At 40.5% G+C, this 16,620-nt stretch overlaps 1 long non-coding RNA gene across 7 annotated transcripts in view; it reads right to left on the bottom strand.

The window, feature by feature from the left end:
- Positions 1 to 16,620, bottom strand: part of LOC123627085 — a 60,224-nt gene that overhangs the window by 12,294 nt on the left and 31,310 nt on the right. For 2 of the 7 annotated variants that reach the window (XR_006731124.1, XR_006731120.1), the window contains exons 5-8: positions 15,100 to 15,741; positions 4,673 to 4,764; positions 3,305 to 3,519; positions 1,030 to 2,140 (exon numbers count right to left, since the gene is read on the bottom strand). This is a non-coding gene — a long non-coding RNA (uncharacterized LOC123627085). Of the gene's footprint in view, positions 1 to 1,029; positions 2,141 to 3,304; positions 3,520 to 4,672; positions 4,765 to 15,099; positions 15,742 to 16,620 lie in introns of those variants that run through there. The other 5 variants (XR_006731123.1, XR_006731126.1, XR_006731121.1 and 2 more) reach the window with 4 other exon arrangements.

The raw sequence follows: 16,620 nt of genomic DNA on the forward strand, positions 1-16,620 counted from the left end.
CTTCATCGTCTCCAGGAGCTCCGAGATGAAGAAAGGAAATGATGGAAAGAAAGAGGGAGAGAAGGAGAGGAAAGGAGGGAGAACCAAGGAGGGAGAACCAAGGAGGGAGGGAGGGAGGGAGGGAAGCAAAAAAAAATGAAACAGAGAAGAAAGAAAAAACGAAAGAAAAGTGTAGAAGAAAAAAAGAATGGAAAATAAAAGAAATAGAGTTCAAAACGAGGCACCACTGAGATTGACACCTACCAAACAACGGAAAAAGCTTATTTTGCATGTTCTTCTGGGGGTTTTTCAAAGTGAGAGAAGCCAGCACCATGAATTTCCCTCAAGTCAAGAGATTGACTCCCTATGATGAAAACCTAGTCCCTTTGTTCTTTTAGACACTGCAATGGACCCAGGCGCATTTTAAGAATTCCCCAGTTGCTCCCAGTCCCTCTCCCACCCCCAAGTAGCAAGCTTTCCTGCCACGTGGTGAGGATGAGCTGTCATTTGGTTGTCATCCTTCCCAAAGGCCACACAGAGACACCCAAAGGAAGCTGGATTCAAGTTCTCAAATATTTGTCCGCCCTCACCGTGGTGGGGACTGCAGATTAAGGCAAGACATCCTAGTTAACGCTGTAATAAATGGCCCAAAATGGTGGCATTTAGCTACGACAAAATCCTAAGTAGCGGCTTCTTGCCGATGGAGTCTCGACGGGTAAATTCTGAGTGTTTTTATAGCTTAGCTCTTCAGAACAGATTTGGCAGGCCCTTAGTATTTAAGGATCTATGCCATTAAAATGACACGACCACATGTCTGTTTTGAACTTTTCTCTAACAAATGTGAAAATGTAAGCAAAAATGCTCGTGTATACGAAGAGTACACGTCAGAAAATAGCAAGCTTTATGATTGAGTAATCAAAGTGATCAATTTGTTGGAAAAAAAATACTCTTTGAAGGCACGTTTAATTTTTGGCACTGTGCACCTTGGGATTTTTTTTTTTTTTTTTTTTTTGCCCCCACAGCACTGCCAACTAAAAACCCAAGCGCAGTTTGTGTTTCAGATGCTTCCAATGCAACGCGACCAGCTGAACCCACCCTGTCTAAGGGACAAAGCGTTTGCGCTGTGCAGCTTCCCGTGCTCAGCCCCCACCGTGGTCAGATTTACAATCCCCTTCCACGGATTTTTTTCTAAAGATTTTTTTTTTCTTGAACACATTCCTATTCTCAGAGTCCATCTGTTAAGTCTTTTAATCGGTGGCATATCTGGGACCCCATGCCATGCAAAATTCCATAAAGAAACCGTCTTCATCCATTGCAAAATGAAGTGATCTCTACCTCTTCTTAGCAAAAAAGAGCTGTTTGAAGGAGATCCCAATCCCTGGGGAGAGAAGACAGAGGAGGCAGGAAGAGACCATCCTCCTCCTTTGGATCCTTCCTTGGTTCCTGTAGCACTGCCTTTTCTACAGGATACACCAGAACGACAAAAGACATTTAACCTCCGTGAACAGCAGCAACAGCACATGGATACTTTTACGAAAGTTGAAAAGGGTTTAGCTGAAGTGAGGACTACATGCAAATTCAGCGTCTGCAGAGTCATGGCATTTTCTGAGAAAATTCTAGAAAAGAAGTCATCAGACCACCACACTCTTCACCCCTTTCCCAGCATCTTCTAAGCGGCTTGCTTCATGCCTCTTTCATTTCCAGGTAGCTGGGCCTATCAGGGCCTGGGTGGGCAATGGCTCTGCTTTTGCTACGACTGCGAAAGCAAAGGCATCTTCCGTCACCTTTGCCTCCTGTAGAGAAGAGACCGGTTCTCATGTTTTCCCTCAGCTCAATAGCTCAGGGCTTTGCTAATCTTGCTGAACACTTCAGTTTTTAGATGGTATATCAATGAGGCATTCAAACAGAGCAGTTTATACACAAAAATTCTGTCTGCTTTGTAAAAGATTATCCTTTTATAAACACTCTGCAGAAAACATAAAAGCAAATAGGGGACAGCACATAGAACAGGAAAGATGTTAGCAGGGAGATTAATACTGAATGGGTCGAAATGAATGGCGCTTACTAAAACGAGGTCCAGATACTTTGGCTGCAGTGAAACATAAATAATGGGAATGACACATCGTTTATTCGGGATAATGAGTTGATCCAAAGTAGAGGCCTAGGACAAGAGATTAAAGATTAAATATCCATCTCCTGATGAATATCAGTAGCCAACTTTAACCTTTTCCTTCCAAAAGTACAATTTTACTTGAACAATTACATGTGCTTATATGCTACAGTGCAGAAATTGGATCCTTAAAAAACAACAAATACCGTTTGAATCACTTTCTTATCCTTCTGGAAAAACATTGTTGCACATTTTAAGATAGGATGTGGAATTTTTGTTTCTAGGCTACACACCTCTAGAGACGGAATTTAAAAAACAGAGTCCTCCCCCACCTCTCCGTAATAGTCTGTATTTGAGAAATCCAGTTTAAGGACTCTTCTCCCATCTCCTCATTCATTCACTTAACAGGAAAGTTTTCCAAAAGAAAAAGGAAAGTGAGATCGGTACAACCCAATGCAGACTTCACATAACCACTGAGCTCTATAGGATGATAAAATGAGCTCTATAGGATGATAAAATGAAACTGTCTTGTCCAAACCCTTTATCCCATCGGTGAGGAAACTGAGGTCCAGGGCCAGGATGTGTCCCCGCCAGAGTCCCAGAGCTAGTTAGACACAGAACCTGGACCAGGACCCGAGGCCTTCTGGCTGCAGGCCCCAGCTCCTTCCACGGCACCCTGCTGCCTCTTTATTCCCGCAAGTTGGAAATAATGACCGAAGCAGCTTGCTGGAAGAGCCAGCACCCCACATGCTAAATTAAAGCCCTGAATGCATGAAAAACTTAGACTATTGGAAGCTCTGAATAAATAAGATTTGGAAACAAAAAAAGGGGGGATGGGAGGAAGTGGAACAGCAGGAAAAATGTAGACAAGGAGGGTGCAAAGGAGCAGACAGCACTCACAGATCCTACAATGCCAGGCCACAGGCCCCACCACCTGGGCACAATTTTGAGGCAGTCTATATCAATGGCCCTTCCCTCTCAAGGACCAAGAAGACTCAGGGAAAGACAGAATTTTGTGGTTTGTCCATTTCTTGGAACTAAGTAGCTGCCCACTGTTCACAAGCCAAGACCCGGAGGGTGGCTTTGTAGCTAGTAGGTACCGGTGGGAGTGGGAGAACAAGATTCAAATGTGGCTTCAGAAAGAAACAAAACAAAACAGGCCACCAACCAGACAGGAGGAGGGGACCATCACAGGTTAATTCCACAGCCACTCACCTACAGAAAGCAAGGTCAGGATGTGGCTGGCGTCCCAAGTGATATCGGTTTGGTGGTTTCAGTCTATGCTCCAGGGAACGTTTGTCTCGGTGCCAAACCAATATGCACGCACGGTTGCCAGGCTGTCCACTGGAGGCCAGGGACGAGGAGCTGTGGAAGTGTATCCATTTTCACTTTGCAAGTATTTGCGTGCCAACACCTCGGCCGTCGCTGCTCTTCAGAGACAGAGGGGAATTTATGCTTGAGAGCGAGGCTGTTTTCAGACATCCTACCCCACACTGGCGTAGTGGAGCTAGCCGTTCCGTTCCCTCCATCCTCTACTTTGCGTGAGAAGGCTGAAGTTTATCATTTTGTCACAGGTAAAAATAACTGAACCACTTCCTAGGTGGGAAAGGTGTTACTAGCGTCACCCACCAGACCCTCTTAGCAGGAAAGACCTTTTTGTGATTCCCACATGTCTCCCAGGTTTCCACTTAGATGGGATAATCAAGAGAAAAGCCAAGATATTTACAACATGTGCAATTGCCATTTTGGAAAAGGAAGGGTGTGTTCAATAGAAAGTGTTAAAGAGGGCTTGAAAAAAAGGAGGCCAACAATCATTCAAATCTTGTTCTCAGCACTGAGCATGCTCAGCACTAACAACCCAGAAAGGACCACCACCACCCACCTTCCCTAAATTAGAAGAGTACCCAAAGGTGGCCCACCAGGAACCAGACACATTTTAAGTTTTTGACCAAAAGATCTGAAATAATCTGGTGCAAGTATTAATAATCATGGAAACAAGAAGACGGGTAGCTATGGGGGGAAATCAGGAGGAAGGTGGTAGAAGGACTTCCCAAAAAAAGCATCATGTTTTCATTGAATCTTATCATGATGTTTAGCTGTAGTTGAAGTGACCGTCTACAACAAGGAGCACCAAACAGTGTGGCGTTGTGCTAGAGATGACGTCACATGGAGTCAGAAGATGATGCTACAGAGACCTTGAACCGTCTGCAGAGAGCTTCCAGGACTTACAAACACAGGGCACACTTCCAGGTGTTACCACTATTCCCTTGTGGGTGGAGCCGCTTAGTAGATCTGACCGTGAAAAGACTCGAGCACACACAAAGTGCGATAATTGCATCTTCCCTTCCCCAGAGACGATTTAGTGATTTGTGAAAGCAAACATGGCTGCCCTCAAATTAATCCCTGAAGGCCCAGGGGTGAATTGAGCTTGGGAATTTCTCCCAAACTGGCATTTGAAAATGTTGATCTACTAACAAATAACTACTGAGGCTTTATAAGAACTTCCTAAATTGGCTCTTTTGCTCAGACTGTCAAATTCTCAGCAAATTACATGGTCATTTCTATAGCTCCCAAATGACTCACCTATGTGGTTGGAAGACCAGGGTCAGTCCTTGGGTCCAACGCTACGCTGGATCCAGACAGGCCAAATTTCCATTTCCCCCCAAATGCACTCACTGAAAAAAAAAAAAAAAAGACTGAAACCTCAATATTTTCATAGATATGTGGGAACGATGACAAAGAAAATATCCTCTTTTATAGCTAAAACAAGTAGTGAGGGCCTGGGCTTCAGGCATGTTTTCCCAATTCGGGGACCCTGACGCTGAGCTTGGTTTTTGTTCAGACTGAAGCTGATTTTTTTTTTTTTTTTACAAATTTACAGATTGACCTCAGTGCACGCTCTGCAGACCTCCACCTCCAGCTCCAGAGCAGTCAGCTCTAGCTATGTTTGCTTCAGTCCAGCTAAGTGTGTTCTCACATGGACTTTTCAGCACTAGGCCTTCTTCACAACAGGGGCGGGCTCAGGTGTCACACACTCCAAGGCCTCAGTGTCAGCTTGACAGGGACGAAGCAGCAAGAACAGGAGCAGGCAGGGACAAAAACCCCAAGGAAGGCAGATCACAAAACAGTTCCAAGTGGTGCATTAAGGGACAGCTTCATGCAGACACCCCTGATATCTGAGGGGTCTTAATAGGGCAGAAGTCACCAGCGATGACACCCTGCCTGTCACCACAGTTTCCCCTCCCCCACTCTGCCCTAGCCCAGTAGGTCTCGGCCCTCGCTATATATTAGGGTCACCTGGGAAGCTTAAAAAAAAATACCCATGCCCAGGCCTCACCCAGAGGTTCTGATTCAGCTTTGCCCAAAAGATGACGTTCTTCAGTCAGTTTTAGACTCTACATTTAGACTGTACGTTTTATCAAGCACAGTCTTAGATATTATCATTTTTCTTTTATTTTGACTATTCTTACCGGTAATATCCATTACAAACTCAATAAAAGACTGATGATCTGTACTTAAGCCTTATCTAATCTCTAAAAGAATTGTGTGTGATTCTCCTCTGATAATCCAGAATTTTTTAGTCTCTATTGGCCTATTCGGTGTGAATTGTGAATTGGTCTACCACATTTTTGATGAATTTCTCCCACAAGACTCTAATTCATATAGTACTCATGTCTGGTGTTGGCAGTGCAAAGAGAAAAATGATGAAATGGAAGGCGTAGGCTTGTCAAGGTAAGATCAACATGCCTTGCATCACGACCAGAACACAAAGGCCTTGGTGACTGCAACAGTTCTAAGAACTGGAGTTTGACCCCATCTCAACTTGCCGTGTCCTTGCTTCTGTCTGTGCCTCCTCTCTCAGGAAAAAGCTTCCTCTGCTTGGTCCCAGTGGTTCTACTCACAGCCTCGTCTCTCTCCGAGTTCATTTACGGCTGTCCTGGCCCCTCTGTGTCATGACCTTTCAGCCTCAGGTTCTTCCATTAATCCCCTCATCATTTTTGGTATTATGTCTGGGTTCAAGTTCCTGAGAGAACTCAAGAAGAAGGAGAATGACTAGCCTAGCATAGTTGGAAGGCTACAGGGGCCCTTGTTCAGGGACTCTTGTTCAGGAATCTCTCTAACTTAGTGTTTCTCCAAGTTTAATCTGCTGCTCACCCTCAAATCTGAGTATCGCCTTTCCATATTCCATGGCCCTAGGCCTTTCCCTGGACTACCCTTCCTCCCCTAGCCGCAAGGAAAACGAGGCAATAGGCTGCCAGGACTCCCTACAGCCCTTTCCTCCCCTGCACCGTGGGAAAATCTCCTAGTGTAGCTCACAAAGCTCCCGCATCAGACCAGTGTGGGTTCAAATCCCAATTCTGCCACCTATAAACTGATCCTGAGTGAGTTCCTAAATCCTCTGAGTTTTAGTTACCTTATCTGTAAAATTAGGGAATTATATCTGCCCACAGAAAGAAATGGCACATATAAAGATCCTGGTGCAGAAAAAGTACTCAACAGATATCAGTTCCTTTTCTTCTGAGAGGAAGTCTGTGGCATCACCTTCGTACACACAGAGGATAGCAGAATTAATAACGTGTGGCCAAAACCAAGCAAAACACATGAGATGAACCCAGGAAATACACGAATCAATTTGCCAGCAAAGAGACATTGTTATTGTTTCTCCCTGCCAAGCCTGATTTTCCCAGAGACACTGCATTTCTTTGGATAACTCTGCAACGGCTCAATCCAGATATAGTCTCTCAGGCAGGCAACATGTTTACAGTCAAAAAGGCTCACTTCCACTTCAAGTTTCCAGTCCCCTGCTGCTACTTTCTGCAAACTTAATTAATTAGTTGCAACTAACATTTGTTCAATCTGATGCAGCAATGGGAGATTGAAGGAAACGGGCTCTCGTAAATTAAAAACATTTCAAAATATTGTCTTCTCCCAAGAAAACATTTATTTTTTTAAAAAAATTAACACTCCATTTGGATAACTTTAAGGTTTCAAAAGAAAACAAACAAGGAAGTTCCAATTAATGTTGATTGCCTTTTACTGTTTCATTGCCATCCATCTTGCCACCATTCTTATGATCCGAAGCATTGTCATCCCCTTAGTAGGTACGCAAGAGGCATTCCACCTACCTACTTTGCCATGCTTAGGTAATTATATCACATATGGTCCTGGTGTGAAAATGCCTGCCACACACTCCCTCCGTCAGCAGATTAAGATGTCCCTAAACCCTAAGCGGTAACATTGTCTTGGAAAATTAGAAGCTCAAATGCCACACTGAAGGCAATGATGTGTTGCAAGAGTATACAGTAAATTTTTCTTTCTCTTACGGATTGGGTTGTTTCACTACCAAGACATAATTACATTGGCTAAGATTAAAGAATAGGAAGAGTGGCCAGGAAATGTCCTTATCCCAACAGATTAATCCAAGGAATTCAGGTTGCGGCATTCTGATCTGTTGGCCTGGTAACGGCTACCAGTTGGGTATGTGCAATCCATAGGGGAAAGGTCCTCCAATAGCCAATGAGTGTTAGAGAACATCCTACTTGCTGCCCTTCCGCCAGCTGCCATGAGTTTGTATAGTGCTTCCTGATCTAGAGGGATCCACGATATAAATGATATCTACTCTGTAGTGCATGACTGGTGAGGCGCTCTGTACAGTTCTACACAAATGTAAATTACTGTTATTGTTGTTGCTGTTGTTATGAATAATGTAGCAGAAAGAACTCTGAGCCTGGAGTAAAGTGCCCTGAGTCCTAATCACAGTACTGCTCTTAAACTGATCAAGTCACTTCCTCAGAGTACATAAGAGAGTACAGTGACAAAGTGAAAGACCCAATATTTGGGGGTGCTTCTACAGGCTCTGTGAGGCTCTGTTAGAAGGGCCGTGGTGTGTGGAGTTATCACACAATACTCCGACACCTTTTCTCTGGTTGTACACTGGAGTCTTTTCATCTCTTCCTATGCACTGATAATAATTTCAAGATTCAAAAATGTGTTACAAATACAGCTTGAGGATCACTGGTTAAGTCATGGGGTGGAGAAGGGAGCAAAATGAGAAACTTAAAATGCAGAAATTAAACTTCAGATCATTAATTCAGTACCTTTAACTTCTAAGAAATGTAAGGGTATGACTGTTTTCAGAGATTCCTCTCAACAGTGATACTGATGATAGACACTAGAAAACTAATCAAAGCCACTATGATAATCAAAAAATAAAACTTGGTTTAATTTTGCATAAATAATAATTGTTTATGTAAAAATATAACCACTTGTGCTTAACTTGTACATATATGATACACATATATTCATACCATATATTCTATATATGTAGGTATCTGAACAAAGAAGTATATGTATACATGCACGTATGAGTATATATACATAAAGACAGACAGACAGAACACATGCAACTGGTTGCCTACTAGTTACCAATAGCCCTTCTCTTTGCTAAAATAATGCGGATTTTTGTCAGGGATAGCTACATGTCCAACTGAAAAACAACGTTTGCAGCATTACTTGCAGATAGGACGGGCTCTCTATCTAACTGCCCACCCACAAAATGCAAGCAGAGGTTGTGGGATGGAGCTTTCAGGGAAGCACGCTGAAAGCAGGGCTGGGTGGGTCTGCAAGCCCAGTTTGCTCACTGCCTTCCCACTTCCCTGTGCCTGGAGCATGGATGTTGGACGCATGGAGGATCAGTGTGCTTGTGATGCCGAAGTGAGAAATCCACACCAAGGAGGGCTAAGGGAAAAGGCAGAGAGAGGCCAGGTCACTGCTCTTACCAAGATTTGCCAAATCAGCTGTCTCCATAGTCCTCACAATATGAGAAAAATAAAACTTTTCATTTTTTTTTTAAGCCACTGTTTAGGAGTCTCGGTCTCAGCAATCAAATATAATTCCTAAGTGATGCAAAAGGAACATCGACCCTCACCCTCAAGGTATTTGTAGTTTTACTGACAAGACACGGTAGGCATTTATGTTTGACCTGATTAAAAAACATAAACTTGTATATGATTGAATGCTTACACAAATAGTGCAACCTCTAAATGCTACAGGAGTTCAAAAGAGAGAAAGGAGAGTATGGACTAGAGTTTTTGAAAAACATTTTCATGATGTGGGAGGGACCTGAGCTGGTGGTCCTAAAGCTTGGAGAGATAGTAATAACTAGAGAGCTAGGGAGCTGTTGTTATTAATATCTGTTATTAATATCCAGGCAAGGAAAACAGCAGGGATTCAATCACAAACGGGGAAAAAGCATAATTTTCTAACTGGCTGAACCGGGAGGAGGGTAGCTGAAGATAGGTTTGAATGGGTGGTATGAGACTAGGTGACAGTAGCCTTGAAAATCCAGCTATGGAATTTGGATTTATGGGCAGTGAGTCCCATACTTGGTTTATCATCAATTCTTCATGTCTTTTTCTGGCCCCTTGGCTACTGTCTAGTCTCATGTTTTTAGTTGCCAATAAGATAGTTCCACCAGACATCCCAGCTGATCCCAGATTTAATCTGTCTAAAACCAGACCTCATCATTTTCCTTCATCAAGAAATCAGTGGTGTTACTAACCATCCAGCCTTCTAGGATAGAAATTTTGGAGTTATCTTTGACTTATTTTTCCTTCTCCAATCCGTCTATCCAATGCCATCTAGTCCCATCCTTCCTTCCAAATGTCTCGTTAATCCATTTCTCTTTCTACATTTCTACCCTCACCACCTATGGTTTTGTTTTAACTCTTTCCCCCACAAGAGCTTCCTGACAAATCTCCCCTCTAATAGCCTCTCCCTGTTGTAGTCATCACTACCAGAAAATCTTTCTAAATTGTTTTTTAAATCACATTACCCTACCCCCACCCTTCAAGAACCTAAAGTTCCCTACCAGGCTTGTAAGACCTTTCATATTATTGCCACCCAACCTACCTACCTTATTCCCACCACATAGGCACCTGAAACCAATGCTGTAGTCATCTGGACCTCCCCAAAGACCCTACCTCACTCTGTACTCATTCCCAGTTCCTATCCACTTACAATATCCACCATTTCCCTTTTTGGTTGTCTAAATACTATTCATTCTTAAGATTCAGTTAACTAACCTCTTTCTCCAAGATTTTTTTGATCAACACTGATCTCATATTTTCTCAACCCTTGTCCCATTTTACAGCTTATATTACACACTGTATTATTTCTAATTATTTATGTGTTTCAAGCTTGCCAGCCAGGCAGATTGTAAAAAATTGTAAGGTCCCTGAAAACTTGAACCATTTGACATCAACTCTTGTGGTTGAGGGACCCCTATGCAGTGCATCCTTGCTGTTCCCTTACGGAAGTCATCCAATCTGCCAGAGCAGACCCAATTATATACCCTTCAACAGAGCAAATGCTCAACAAATATTTGTCAATTAATAATTTATTAAATTTTCTAATACTGTATTAGGTCAATAGAAATTAAACAAATACTCGATTATTTGATAGAAACAATTAACTGATTGAGGTTTACAGATGACGACACTGTGGACATATATACCTTAGGGAGACATTCTTGTTTTTCATGAATTTCCATGAATGTTGACTCTGCCATGAGAGTTTTAGACACAACAAGGCGATATAGCTCTTATTAATTATAAAAACTAAAAGAAGTTCCATTGTTATATAGAATTCATTAGGGTTTAATGACCACTGATTATAGTTTGGTTAACCGTCATTTATGGACAGATTTACCTTGAATTGCTGGACTATTAACTATATGATTGTTCAAAAGGCAATGATTATTTCTAGCTCAAAATAGAGAGGTACAGAACTGAACCAGCTGTGCCAATCCAAAATTCCTAATGGATTCTGAAAACCCATACCATCCCTGTTCATTTATCAGGTCCACTCAATATTATTGTTGTTATCCCTTTTGATTCAAAGGAAACAGTTCCATTAATAGACACAAAGAGAGTGCTTATTTAAAGGTGAATTTGAGCAAGAAGAATTGTATCCTTAAAGAAATAACATTCATAATCTTCTTATAAATAATCGATACCTTTGCTAATTTTGCAAAAACAAAACCAAACGTTCAATCTATATACAAACACAGATATCTATTTGAATATGTATTATTACTAAATCAATTACATTGCTTTGTTTTAACAGGTCATATGATACATCAGAAAAAAACTGTAATGTGTTTTTAAAATTTTCCTTTTACCTTGACATCACTAAATGATTGGGAGTATTCACCATTAAGTTCTTTAATGACAACATCCTTTTCTCTTACAAATGGCTTTGAAGTCGTCTACCGCCTATTACAAGTATTTGGATACTTCCCCAGGGTGGTTGGGCAGGAAGCCAACACAAGCCACCAGGTGCCAATATTACACCTGACAAATTAGCCACACGACTGGAAAAGGGTGGGTCCATCCTCCTGTTTGAGGTTCATTTCCTCTCATTTTCCCATGAACAGGAAGTCATTGGAATGGGGAAAAAATTTTTTTCCTTAAAGACCCATATGACCAAAGGTCTGAACTTGTTAACTCCTTGCTAACAAACAACTTGGAAGCAAGTTCAAACTAATCACAAGACTTTATTTACATTGACTTGTTTAACCCTGCTGATGGCCTGGGTTCCAGGATGTTGTGATTTATTTAACACTGAGAGTGCTCACGGGGTAGGGGGGGAAGTGCCATTGGATGTCATGTGGAATATGACATCTGACAGAGGAGGCAGATCTACCACGACCCTTGCACAAACCTTGGGAACCTAAGACTGAAGGTTGCTGATAAGATATGACCAACGCCACGGTTTAGGGCCAGAACCCTATTTACCTCACCCAATTCAACAAGATTAATTTGAAGAATTTAATCATAACTGGCTGAGATTCCATAAAATACTGCATTATATTTATTAATATATATTTCATTCAATTAAATCCTCTAGTGACTTGTATTAATAACTACCTGCTAAAGCTCAGTTATAAAGCTTGATGAGTGTTAAATAAGCACCATAAAGGAATGTTTTCTAGTTGAAAAGTAATCCAAAGAATAGAGGTGTATATTTATACTTATCTTAACTCCATCCCAAGCGATAACTACTATAATATGGTATATTTGTAATGCATGAATAATTGTTAAAATATAGTTTATATGCACGTGCTTTTTAAAAAGTATTACAAAAATGATGTACTGTAATGTACAATGTTCTGCAACTTGCATTTTTCACCTTACAACATATTACTGACATCTGTCCTTGACAGTCTATACAGTATATTCATTCATTTTAACTATATCCGATAAACACCCTTAATTTTTTTCCAATCTGATAGGTAGAAAACAGCAATGCATGGGTTCTTTCATTTTACATTTCTTTTACCACTAATGATGTTGAACATGTTTTTCATATGTTTGCTAGACATTTGCATTTCTTCTGAGAGTTGCTTATTTTATATCTTTTGTCCATTTTTCAAGGTGGGTGAGTTATATTTTTCTCATTAACTTGTAGCACTCCTTCAATAATGGATAGTAAACCCTTTTTTCTGTAATGTATAATTCAAATATTTTGTCCCAATCTGTCATTTGTCCTTTGACTTTTTTTTATGACTTTTTTAATGAAGTCAAATCTGTCAGATTTTCCTTAGTGGCTTCTGGGTTTCTCACCTTGTTTACAAAGACCTTCTAACCCAAGATTATTTTTTTAAAAATCATTTATATTTAGTTTTTATACTGATATAGATTTGATTTTTATGTTTAGGGCTTTATTCCATCTGGAATTTACTTTTGTGTATAGTACGAGTCCAGATGGAGAGCCAGTTGTCCCAATACTATTTACTGCTTAGCCACTCATTTGAAATGCCTCCATATTATCTGTTAAATTCCTCTATATTCTTATGTCTGCGTCTGGACTCTAATCTTTTTGGTTAGTTGATTTCCCTATTTCTATACTTGCATATTAAATTGCATAATATGTATAATTTGTTTTGACAACTATTAGGACAAGTCTCTACTCATTTTAAATTTTTTTCATTTGTTTTTCATAACGATTGTCATGTGTTTTCCTTCCAAATGAACTTTAGAATAAGCTGCTCAAGTTCCATTAAAAATCCCAGTTTGAATAGGTAGCATGCATTTGCATTTCAGTTTGAATAGGTAGTACGTATTGCATTTCAATTTACAGAAAAACTAAGTGAAATGTTACATCTTGATTTCACTTGATTTAAAGCTCAATTCATGTTTCATAGGGTAAAAGAGTATATTTTGCAATGCTTTTAAAAATTGAGCTATTATAATAAATGTGTTGTCATTATTCTTGTTATGTCATATCAAGCATTCCAGGGGATAAAAATTGAAACACTTCTTTTTGATTGGCTGCTTGATCAACAAAACAATAGCATATTCTGTGTTAGGAAACTAGAGCATACGTTATGAGGATACAGAGATGTCTACAGCATGGTCTTTGTCCTTGGAAACTTATAACCTAGCTAACAATATATGATATATATATACATAAGGCACACATATATAAGGTATATTGATATATGCATCTTGATACAAGGAAGCTTATATTAAGAATCAAATAAGTTACTGTAGACAATAAGAGCGCTACGAGTTCAAAGGCAAGAAATTCAAGATAGAGAACTTGGAGGCTTTCTCTCTCATTTTACAGAAGAGATCACTAAGGCTTAGACAGGTAAAGTCATAGAGCTAAATAGTAACAGAAAACATCAAGTCTGCTTGTTACCATTCCAGCGACCTGTCTACTGCATCAAGTAAAACTCCCATTTATAACTGTCAATACCCACAAATTCAATTCCCAAAATCAGTAAAAAAAAATGAAAAAAAAAGTTGCATTCAAACAACTATATTACAGGGATTTCTTTTGATCTGTATGACATCAAATACCGGATATTAATGATGGTCCACTTTTCAACCAGTGGTTTTGACATTAGAACACGTAGCCCACATCTAGGTAATAAAATGTGAGGGATTTTTTTTGCCCCTTTAGGCAATTCATCCCCTTGTCATATTTTAAAGCCCTCAGGTAATAAACCCTAAGACCTACAGGATTCTTTACACCTGTGGAAAAGAGATTTCTAAAACCCAACATCAAATCCACTTTTGATTTTCCCTTGAATTTGTTTCTGTCAATGTTAGGCAGGTAACACATTTCAGCTTTTAAGCCATGAAGTGATCTTTTTTTAGAAAAAAAAAAAATTGCACTCACAGCTCTAATCTTATATTTCCATGCGTATTGAGTTAAATGTTGTAAAACTATCAATTCTGTCAAAACCTAGCAAAGAGAAAACAAGACACCATGCAATCTTAATGTCCAAACTGACTAGTGATTATCAGAAATTAAATGTGCAGGAATTCCAAATCTTTTTTGATTTGAGATGTCTAGATAACTTTTGTTTTTCCATAATTGTATGAGGTTTCTACATAGTATTTAAGAATCAATTATATTGCAATTGATGTAATTAACTCTAATAATCCATTAAAAGTCAGTAGGAGGGCTATTCAAGTCAATAGAAAAGAAGGAGTATATTATGAAGGTGTTATTAACCTATACAGAATTTTACCAGACATTTTCTTTTCTTACATAATAAATACACAGTGGTTAGGAAGGCTGTCATTATAATTTAATGTGAACAATAGTCCATCACTTCTTTTCCTGTGCAACCCTTAACTAATTCCATGTACTATGCACAAGTAAAATGAAACCTTCTCTAATCAGGGTACAGCCATATCAATCATCTATTACTCCGTGATTAAAGAAGAGGTCCTTTCCCAGCTAAGTGGAAGAGAATTGGGTACCAGCAGAAGTTTCAGGCCCACCTTCTCTTTCAGCTGACAAGTCTCAGTTTCTGACGGCTGTCTGTACTTTGCAATTAATCAGAGAATAAACAGCCATCCAGAAAGTTCTGTGCAGAATACTCTGGCAACCACTAAATTGCTGCTGCAAGTGTGGCTACATGCTCCCGTGAGCATCAAGTGAATTTTGGAGCATTCTGATCTTTTGAATTGAGTGAGATGCAAACTACTCACCTTCACAGCTTTCCACGTGTCTACACCACTTCCTCAGGAGCCTTGTTTGGCTTTAGCTGCGAACCTCACAGACATCTAAAACAGCCCACATCAGAGCTAGTCTGGCCATCACTGGGACTCCGGGTCGCAAAGCAAGTTCAAGGGTCTCAGCTTGTTTCTCATTCCTTCTTCATTATTCCCAGTAAAATGAGATGGGAAGAAAAGTCAGGAGAACACAGTTCACATCACACATCACCAGACACACAGACGGTCCTTCTCTGAAAGGACCCTCACCTCTCACCAGTTCCCAGGTATGCTTTTCCAATTTGATAATGAACAAAAATGCTGTATTCTAATATTTGCATGAAAGGACACTTCCTTATAGTCTTAGCCACTTACCCGACTTCATTAGGAACACAGACTGTTAGCTTCCGCTGGCTTCACATATGCATCATGGTGACTGCCCCCAGCTATGCGGACAGTAGGCATGAGCGGAAATAACACCTACGGCACAAAGAACAGCTACACCTGACAAAGGTATGGAGCCACAGGTGTTGTGGGGGAAGAAAACAGCATACCTGGACTCAGAAAACATGGGCTAGATACAGGCTCTGCCACAAGCTGGCTATATGATCCAAAGAATGTCACTCCTCCATCCCTACTCTGTACAATGGTCAGAGAAAGAACCCACATCATAGGCCTCTTATTAAATCAGGATTAAATTAGACAAACATGTGAAATAAACTTGACAAATCATAAATCATGACCTAGATCTGAGATTGTGTTTATGCTTATGCAGCACTGTTCAAAGTGATGACGACGAGTTTTCAAAGCTGAGGGGAGAAAGGATAAAGCAGTCATGCTCAAACTTTGGTGCATGCAAGATTCATCTCAGGTCTTATTTCGAAGAACACCTGTCTGTTTCCCAGGTGATTCTGATTTGAGCTAAAAGCTGCGAGACACTGGGATAAGGGATTGGCTGAGAACGGATTCCCATTCATTCATCAGATATTTTAAGTACTAGGAAGCCTTAGAGGATACAAATAATTACAAGATACTGCTCAAATGTCAAGCAACTTCAGCTCTATGCATAGAGGGAACACAAGCTTCCAGAAATAGATAAAATATGAGGCTCTGTGTGTCAAAGCAGAAAAAGCAGCCCATAAGTGACATCACTTCTAGTTTCCCCCTTGAACCAGAAACTAGAAGAGGCTCCATATTCCCTGGAAGGAAATTCTGGTTCTCTCTTACTCCTGGATAAAGTAACATTGTCGGTACCCTCTTAGGCATGAACCTTTCTCCTAGGCCCCAAGAGTCAATGTGAGGCAGAGAACTCTCGGCCAGGAATCAGGGAGGGAGTCTGCATCCCATCATCTCTCCTGGAAAACCAGGCCTGACCATGAAGGGACATCTCTTGCCTGACTGTGAAGGGACATCATCTCTCACTCAAAAGGTTCATCTCCAATATTGAACAAAGAACCCTTTTCATTCTGGAGAACTCCTGTTTTATGTGCTACCGGTAAAGACTGAACAAACCCACCC

The sequence above is a fragment of the Lemur catta genome, chromosome 23 (genome assembly GCF_020740605.2).
Source record: "Lemur catta isolate mLemCat1 chromosome 23, mLemCat1.pri, whole genome shotgun sequence".
NCBI classification, from domain to species: domain Eukaryota; kingdom Metazoa; phylum Chordata; class Mammalia; order Primates; family Lemuridae; genus Lemur; species Lemur catta.